The following is a 9511-nucleotide window of genomic DNA, read 5'->3' as shown; positions in this document are numbered from 1 at the left end:
AAAGGCCTTCTCCTGGGTGGCTTGTAAGATTATCCTACCACTTCCCTGGCAAGCCAGCACATATCAAGATTATCTCCCTACATGTCCACGGGCAAGAAGGAGAGTGGATGCATACATGGCAAATGGAAAATCAGCTCTACATCCTCTGTAATCTCTATGGAGTATGAAATAGTCGTCTCTCAAAAGCATGGCACGTTCACTTTTGGCACGTCTGCCCTCATCAGCAGGTCTTCCACTCCCTGGTGGAGTTTGACTTAGCTGCAGATCATGCTGTTAGGGGCTGTTGGAACAGCTTAGGTCATACAAATCCTAACCACTGTCAGTGTAGGGGAGGGGGGTCCAAATTGCTTTCCTTAAGCAGACTGTGGGCAAATGGGTTAATCTGTAGTATTTAGCCATATGAATTCCTCTCCAGACACTTTTGTGCTGGCTGTATAATGGCAGTAAAATGATGCCAACTTGAACAAAAGGACACATTCATGCATTTGCGTTGGCCTGCTTTGTGTGGATGTCCTGGTCTGTCCTGCAGCCTGGATTCCAGCCTTCGGTTTCTTGTCATTACAGACATCAGAGGGAGGGCAGTTAAAGCTTTCTGCCACAGACTGTAGAGAAATGATTTGAAGTCCTGACATATTTGAGTATTAAGTATTCTGAAGCTTGGATTTGGGTTTATCTGTTCTAACTATCTTCGCTGGAGCTACCAAAATAATCCAAATACTGGGTGAAGCTCCGCTGGGGTAAACACCACTGTTGAGTGTAATAGTCTGAGACACCTGTCAGTCAAGCAAGCATGCCCACACACTGCTTTTTAACCCTTACTATTCTATTACTCACCACAAGGATGCAGGTGTCATATGAGGTAACACCTCTTCTTAATTTGTTTATGCTTCTAGATAACATACTTTTGTGCCCTTTCACCTAATTATGGCTGTTGTAGAAATTGCAGTTTAAAGTCCCTGAATCAGTTTCTTCTTGTCCTGCATGGACACACGTTTTTCCACGGTTGTTTGGAAAAAGATCAATTAATTATGTTATGATTAATTATCGTGTTTTGTTCAAATTATTCATTTGTAGAAAAATGTGTACACAGTGATACAATGAGCAAACATAGAGAAATTGGCTTCGTCTTGAACAAGTATCATATCATTAAAATGTGAAAAACATTTTCTGATATGAGACTGCATTTTTAAGTTAAATCAAGAGTTTCTCACTCAGTCAAGGGCAGAGAGATTAAAGCCATAAGCAATGAAGTATTTTCATTCACCAGCCTTGAAATGTGGAGCTTCAGAGCCCCATCATGGTCTATATGCAATACAATTATTTTCCAGTATGGGAATAGCCAAATTTAAACACCAGCAATTGATAAATTCTATAGTCTTTTAAAAGCGCAGCTTCAGCCCAAAGCGCTCCGAGATAAAGTTTGAATATGAAAACATTTGCTGATCCCGCCGCTCTGTGCTTCTCTTCCCTTGGGTGACAACCACTAAAAGTTAAAAGCAACTCAAAGCTGGGAAATTTTTTTTTGCAAACATTACTAAAAATTGAGGCAGTTTGCATCAGCTCTTTAAGTGAGAGAAAAAAAGAAATATATATATATATATATGTAGTGTAATATCTTGTGTAATCAGCAAATGGTTGCACAGCGGGTTCCCTCCATTTAATTGAACGGAGGAGTGTGGCTCTGCACTCAGAATGCATTGTGGGACTTTCGTTATCCTTGCCATTAACTTTGCAGTTGTAGCCAACTGTTTCTGGCAACTGGACGCAAGCCTGTGAAAGACATTTATTGACGTTTTCCACAGGAGAAATCATTTTGTCATTTACTTTTTTTCATTTTCAGGATGAGATCCCAAGAAGGTGTGATAGATAAGCCACGATGCTGGATATCGTCTCCTGCCTCACCATCCATCTGCTGTGGATCAAACACACAGAGGGGGCCAAGAAGCTCAATGTTCCACATAATGGAGGCATGAGTTTCCCAACCGCTGGACAAAGCACTTGCAGCACTGGTTTCCTCAGCCCGCTTCACGCTTGCCTGAGCCTGAACACATGACAAGTAAAACCCGAAGGCATGGGTTTGGGGGGGGGGGGGGTGATAGAGCGAGGGGGAAAAGCTGAACAGGAGGAGGAGGAGGAGGAGGAGGAGGAGGGGAGATGCAAGAAAAGATCCTAAGTGTTTTGATTTGCGTGTACGCTGGGTGTGCAGATGCATGAATCTGCGTCTTCTCTCACCTTTATTTTCCATCTCTCTCACTCTCTCTCTTTCCCCTCCACTTTCTCTCTCTCTCTCTCTCTCTCTCCCCAAGGTTACTATTGTTTCCTCAGACTGGAATCATTGCACGCTTCTCTTCTTTTCTGTCGGAGGACCATGTGAGGCGCTTGAATGTAAGTGCCTCCTTTGTTGCTTGATTCACTTTCAATGGGACCATTCCTTTAGAGGGAGTAGGTTTAGGGTCTTTTTTTCCCTCTTAGCACATGCACAATGGGATGTCATACATCGGAGGGGTGGAGTGGGTCGGGATGGGATGGGGTGGGGGTGTTTAGGGGGCTCGATTGCTCCATGCGTTCTAAGCGTGGGAGTTGAATGCACGTGCATGCTGCTGTCATTGTCTCAGCGGAGCTTCTTCAGAGCTTTGTCTTTAGTTTTCAACTTGGTTTGCTGCATGTGTTGTTCATTGACTTTTGGATGGCTTTGCATTGCTTGTCTTTGGTAAACATGAGCTCAGGATCCTTCATTATAGGTCTGCAAGATCCTGAATGAAATTGTAAATAGATGATGCACCGCATTTTTGAAATGAACACTGAACACACCACAGAAACAAGCGTTTTTCATATGTAGACAATAAAATTCAATTGTGTTTTTTAAATAGAATAAAATAACTGAAAATTAGGGACTTTGAACACTTGAACAATGGTTATGAACAATTTTACGGTCCAAAAAAGCAATGTTTGACAAATCTTTTTATTCCCACGTATCGATTTCTTTATATATGCAGGAAATGCTAATGGTCCACAAAATGTCCATCCACAGTAACTAAACAATCTGGTTGCGTTACAATTTGTATTTTTTGGTCCTATCAAATATTACCTCCTCTGTCTTGCATGTTAAATGCCATGTTTTTGTTTGACCACTAGCTTGTTAGCTGTGCCCTGCAAGTACCCAAAGGGCCTTTGTTTATTCATACTAAAATATTATCCAATTTATTCTTTGCTCTCCATGTACATGAGTCAAGGGACAAATTGCTTGTTTGGACTCGTCCATATCATGTTAGCCAATGTTCCACATTTGAACTGGATATCTCATGAAGCTAAATCTTCTGTTTATCAGTATAATAGGCCTGTTTGTTGGCGTTGTTAGTCTCTGTGGGGACCTCAGAGTATTTGTCTTTCGGGGACGCATCTTACGTTTTAGTCAAAAATACCTGGAAAAATTACGGAGACTTGAAATACAAAGCTAAAGGATCTACTTGCTTGTTCCATGAGCTGTCAAAAGTTTCTAATGCCGAATAATGTAAGCAATGATTTGAGAGCGCAAGCAAAATCTCTGTGCTGCTGCCTTTTTAATGCATGCAAATATGTACTCACTCTGCAAAGATTAAAAAGTACAGTTCAGCCTCAACTTCATATGATAAGTAGTTTAAATTCCTTCAGGTCTACATGAATTTCTGTGAGGTTTCAGCACTAAACACCCTCCCATGCTTCACTGCAATCCAACGTGTTTGAAGTGAATTGCAACTGACATGGCCAATGAATAATACAAATAGTGTATACATGCTGTTATCAATTATAGACAACTTAAGCTAAGCTGGATGCCGAGCGTAGAGGCCGATGGTGACCATTTGCTTACCTACAGTAATTTTATTAACGATTACCTGCTTTCATAAAAGTCACTGTGGACTTGATACAGTAGTATTGTTTTCTGGAATGTGTTTGTGTGCTTGCCTTCACAACCCACACAGCTCTGAATATTGAATAATGATGTAAAATGCATTTAACTGCTGGTGCAGTCAGTGGGATTTCTCTGTGGCTGAGTGTGCAGCATGCATCGACAGCTTACTTAAGTGCAAGATAAATGAAACATATCTTTGCAGTGGACTAAACACTATGTCATAAAAATGTTTTTTTTTTTAATCCATAAACTCAGAAAATATTGAAAGCAATTCACATTGCACTTCCTGCACATGGGCTTTGATATGGATAACAAATGTGAGAAAGTTGTTCAAGAATCACCTCAATTTGCCTTAGGAGCTTTTCACACTGTGGCAATATTGAGTTTTCTAAGTAAACGCTTTACTTTATTCAATTGGCCCAAGGCTCTTTAAATGATGCTCATCATTTGAAGATTATGTTTTCGGGAGTCCTTGACCTTTTGCTTCAAGATAAACGGAATGTTATTCACTTCTAAAAGAGCCAACAGAAACCATTTGACGGAGCCATTACTGCTGCGGTCACGGAAGTATTTGCAGTTCAGAACATTCCCAGTCCCTCAAGACGCTATTATGCATTTTACACACTATATTCCGTTATCAATGCTGGCATGTGGAGAGGGAGGTGTTAGTGAATGCAGCAGGATGTGACAGTTGCATACCTGGAGATACTGCAGCAGAGCTGAAATGAAGTCAAATGGTGTGTGGAGGAAGGTTTGGATACATGACAGTAACCTGAAGCACAGATGCGAGTTCCTGGCGAGTCGAGTTGAGGTGTTGCAGAAAGCCAGAGATGGCCAGAGAGTGAATTAAAAGCATAGGTATTTGTGTAATTTAAGGTCTGGTATTGTGGTTTCCAGAGACCACTTTGCAATCAAACTGTGTGCCCAGTGCTGTGACATTGATCAGAGTCAAATGAGTTTCTGGATATAAAAGTCTTTTTTGTTTGATAGCTGCTGTTGCTAATGTTAGCGACCCAATTCTGTCTTTCGTTGTTCCTCACACTGCTGTTTTCTTTACTTTCCCCAGGGGAAAAAAAGACTACAGATTCAGTCACTTTTTGGTACAGAAAGGGGACAGTTGTTGATTTGAATATTAGAGCATTACTTCACCAAAAATTTCCAGGATGCTCAAATTATTTTCAGTTTCATGTTTGCCATATTTGGAGCTCAGCAGGGTATCGAGCTAGGAGGCCCTGGCATCAGCAACCGCCAATGTGTCCAATCTTTTTCATGCCCAGCCAAACCCCCCACATTCCAGCTATAAATCCCATCTCTCCTCTGAGGACTCGAGGGCTTGGCATTCAAGTTTCAGCTCCCCAACAGCCAAACTCTGGCTCCTGGCCACTTCCTTGTCTTATAGCAAAGCTCAAGAAAATTAGTTTGAATAGAAAGAAAAGACAGAGGGGAGAGTTTGGCGAGAGTACGGGGAGTTTAAATGCAAGTAGAGGCATTTTATTTGCAATGACCCCCTTTCATCCACCCTGGGGCTATTGGACTATATGAATGGGCTGGTTTGTTCTACGGGTGACCAAACATGGCACTTGAATGTTTAGCTGCACAATGACAAAGCTTGAGAGAGCCAAAGACACTTGGTGATGAGATGGACTGTGAACTAGTCAAGTGCCCTGTTCTGTTCCATCTGGGCTAAACACAGAGATTTGGCTCCACTGCAGCTTTGGCTGTGTTGGCGATCCAACTTCTCTCAATACATTGTGTGCTTTTGCCAACCACTACAGGACGAAAAGTGGAGTCTTACTATTGTTAAAGTGCTGGGAACCCTGTACAGATACACTACTGCTATGAGAACTCACACTCAGCGACAGTAATCTTGACCAGAATAGCAATAGAAGTAAAATCTTCTTGGCAGTTAGTTGCTGAACATAGTGAACTTCACCTTCAACTGTATCTTATGAGGCAGCCGAGTTGATACTTTTAAGACAAAACCAGCCCTCTGTCAAAGCTATACTTTGCTGATGGGGTCATGTCTTTTCTGGTACTCGTGGGATGTTGTGTTTTCACATGGAGTGCTGTCTGGATTATCTGTCTGGACACAGTTTGACAGTGAACTCACACCAGATGCATGGCATCACCAGCATGAAGGTGCTCCTGAAGCATCTGTCCATTCAGTCCACCCCCTTTTCTGACCTTTACAGAATCGTTGTCTGCAGAGCCAGCTGTTGGCAGCAGAGGTCCGGAGGAGGAGAGAGGACGGTGGCCAAACAAACTGTCTTCACCTGACAATAAATCACTTAAAATAATCTTCCAATGAATTACTGAAGTTAGCAGGACATAAATAGTTCTTAAATAGGTTCCATGTGGAGCGTACAGGAACAGAATTGCATTCATTGACTCATCAATTTCATTTCCCCCATAGCTTCATATGCCCTGTTTCCACCAGAAACTGGAAAGTTCATCGTGAAACTGCAGCCTTGATCACTGATTATCGAGGTTGTTAATAAGTACACAGCATATAGACAGTGGGGGACATGTGTGATTTTAAATGGCTGGCTGTGGGGATTATTCTTCACTTAGTGCACCAGAGAAAGAAAGAAAAAAAACTGTTGACTGAGTTAAAAAAAAAACAAAAACAAAACTTTCCACACTGGAAAATGGTAATTTGCTCCGTTTAACCAAAAGATTCAAGTTCTGTGAAAATATGGCATCTGGTCTAATGACAACCTCTATGCGCCTTTATTTCTTTGCCGATTTCTTGGTCATGCAATAGGAGGATGATGACCTGACTGAGGTTAAGAAAAGTGAATGGTCAGCAGTGTCTACAGCCATTGAGGGCCATTCTCCACTCCATCCACTCCATTAACAGCTGACACTATTTGTCTCATCTAGTTCACAAAATCTTTGCGCCTGTGCAGCTTAGTATGTCACTGATTCACGCAGCAGCTCGGTGTGCATACTGCTGCCTGCATTAATTGGCTCTTTGATTAGCTGAAGCTCGGAGTCGATGTCTGGCCTACAAGCAGAAGTGGATCGATGTGTCCTCATGGAGAATATTCATAAACTGGGAGAGCAGTGTGGGGAGAGATGTTCCCAGAGCTAGCTCAACATTACAAATGTGGCTACAAATGAGCATTTTTATCACTGTATCATGAGATTACATCATGCTCCCCCATGTGAATCCAGGAAAAGATGCTGCCTAATTATGGGGAGCAGGTTCTCCAGGTGCACCGTTGTGATTTGTAACCAAGACTTCAAAGCATACCAGTATGCTCTCATTCATTACAACTACATGTTTTGGGGTGACAACAGAAATTCAAGCTCTGCTTCGACTTGTTTTGCTCAACTGAAAGAGAATAAATATCAGATGTGACTAAAATAACAACAAGGCAGCAAAAATGAAGGCCACTTAGCGAAGCAGTGGAGTCAAAGATGTTTTATGCCACGTCTCACAGCGCTGCCACCAATAAATTTCCAAAGATCCAAACACTGTGGTGCGCCCAGCGTTTCTAGTCCAGAAACACAATCTTAGCCAGCATGTACAAATGTACCGTTACCAAGACAACCAATACAGTAATGACAACAAAGGATTATATTGTCCAAACACAAATCCAATGAGAGAGGCTTGTAATATAACAAGTGGACAAGCCAGCTTTTATGACTGGTCTTAAAAAGCAATTGGATTTGCGTGTTGCCTGAACAAAGCAAAGCTGTCTGAGAGATGTTTACTGGAGATTTGATCACTTTTGGTCCTTTGAGGGAACTGAATAATGTGTCAAGTCAACAGGATCACAGTCACTTAAAAACCGCACTGTCTTGGAAATTTGTAGCCCATGCAGTGCTAAGGGGAAGTTCAGCTAGACATGTTGGAGGACAATTCGGCATTTTAATTCTGTCAGAACTGGAAAGAGATTCACAAATGATGTTGCATCGGCCAAATTGGGGTGCAACTTGCTGCAATCGATCGACATGCATGTCCTTCAGGATGCAGAACATTATTTTGAGTTCAAACTCTGATTCCAAAAAAGTTGGGATGCTGTGTAAAACATAAATACAAGAGAATGTGATAACTTGCTAATCCTTTTTGATTTATGCTCTATTGAACTGACTGTATGCGTGTCATCATGCAGGTCATGTTAATGGGCAACTTTTTTGGTCGTAGAAGGGTGTTTTCTCTCAAGATACCTCATGAGGTTACTTGGCAGCATTGCAGCTTTTGCTAGCTGTTCCCTGCAGATGAGGTATTCTGGTGCAGGAACAGTGTGGGTTAGGGTTAGCTAGCTAGCTTCTCCTCTCCATGAAAAGCAGAAGCTAAGTTGCTTTCACTGTGAAGCCTGATTATAGTCATTTTGGCCCAGCCCATGATCAGTCACTTAGATCTCTTAGCATTTCTCTGAGCTGTACTGTATTTAAAGTGATTGATATTGGTATGTCAGTCATTATGTCTGACTGCTGTTTATGTGCAAAACCTGTGCCAGAAAGCGAGTTTTGTTCCTTTGACAACAGGAAAAACCATCATTCTTAGATGCAGGATAACTTCATTAGCATCAGCTTTCAGTGTTACTTTTAATGTTGATTTCTTATTGCAATTTCTTCCATTTTGACAGGTTTAAAAAGACAATATAAAAGCATGCTTAATATAAAGGCCCTGTACTTTTTAATGTGGTAAAAATAATAAAGATAATATAGTGGAAACCTTGACCCATCCTCAGGGGACCCTGGGCTGCCATGACGTCCACTTTGGGAACCACTGTTCTAACCTATTTTTCTGTCAGATCTTACTATAAAATTTAGTCATTCACACAACAACTTATGACATTTCTCTGTTTTCAGAATTGATTTTATTGACTTTTGCCACACCCGAAGCGTTTGAACCAGCACAAATGGCCAGAATGAATGAACGTTATTAGTCATTTCTGTCGATTTACCACTGTGAAACTAGAAGCCAGAGAACGGAAGAGGCAGAAACAGCAAAAACTGATGCTGTGCTATGAAAATCCATGAAAGTAGCAAGCCGCCTTTGCATGAGCAAAGTGAAGGATTGTGCAACTGTGCTTTCCAAATGGTCTTCTGCACAAGATCTACAATGGTGCCACAAGCAAGTCAACTCATTTCCAACCATGTGCTCAGTGTGATTGATCCAGTCAGTGTTAAATAGAAGACCATGCGTGATCCAGGGAGGGGTCAAACACTTGACACAACACTGCTATTCTCTCTTTTTTTATAGCCACGTTGTGAAGAATGGATTCCTTTGTGCAAACAGATGACCTGTGCTGAGATGTATAAAGCTGTGAATTCCAAGGAGAGTAATGCAATATCACTAATGGTCTTATAGATTGCCTTGTTTGTTTTGGAGAGCAGTAACAAAATGCACACACACACAAACACACACAGTCCTGCAATGTCTCTCTCTAAGCTTTGGAAAAGTGCTGTAGGTGGTTTATTGATCGGACCTCTGAGGTCAGTGTGTGTGTGTGTGTGTGGGAGAGAGAGAGTGAGACCGGCCGTGTGTGTCTGTGGCTGGCAGTATTTATCTGTGCTGGTGTCAGAAGAATAGAGACGAGGTGTTGGCTCTGCCTGAGGGGACAGCTCGAGCTCGATAGAGAAACAAGACATGTAGAGAGGGTGAGG

General features: G+C 41.8%; 1 protein-coding gene across 1 annotated transcript in view; it reads left to right on the top strand.

The window, feature by feature from the left end:
* The first annotated feature begins 2175 nt into the window (after positions 1 to 2175).
* LOC143315974 (E3 ubiquitin-protein ligase Midline-1-like) overlaps positions 2176 to 9511 on the top strand; it is a 57449-nt gene continuing 50113 nt past the window's right edge. Inside the window, exon 1 of the mRNA XM_076723613.1 lies at positions 2176 to 2385. The gene's annotated coding sequence lies outside the window, so the exon portion shown is untranslated. The remainder of the gene's footprint in view (positions 2386 to 9511) is intronic.

This window comes from Chaetodon auriga, chromosome 23, assembly GCF_051107435.1.
Source record: "Chaetodon auriga isolate fChaAug3 chromosome 23, fChaAug3.hap1, whole genome shotgun sequence".
Classification (NCBI taxonomy): domain Eukaryota; kingdom Metazoa; phylum Chordata; class Actinopteri; order Chaetodontiformes; family Chaetodontidae; genus Chaetodon; species Chaetodon auriga.
The sequence above is the reverse complement of the archived record's forward strand: the minus strand, read 5'-3'. Positions and strand labels throughout refer to the sequence as shown.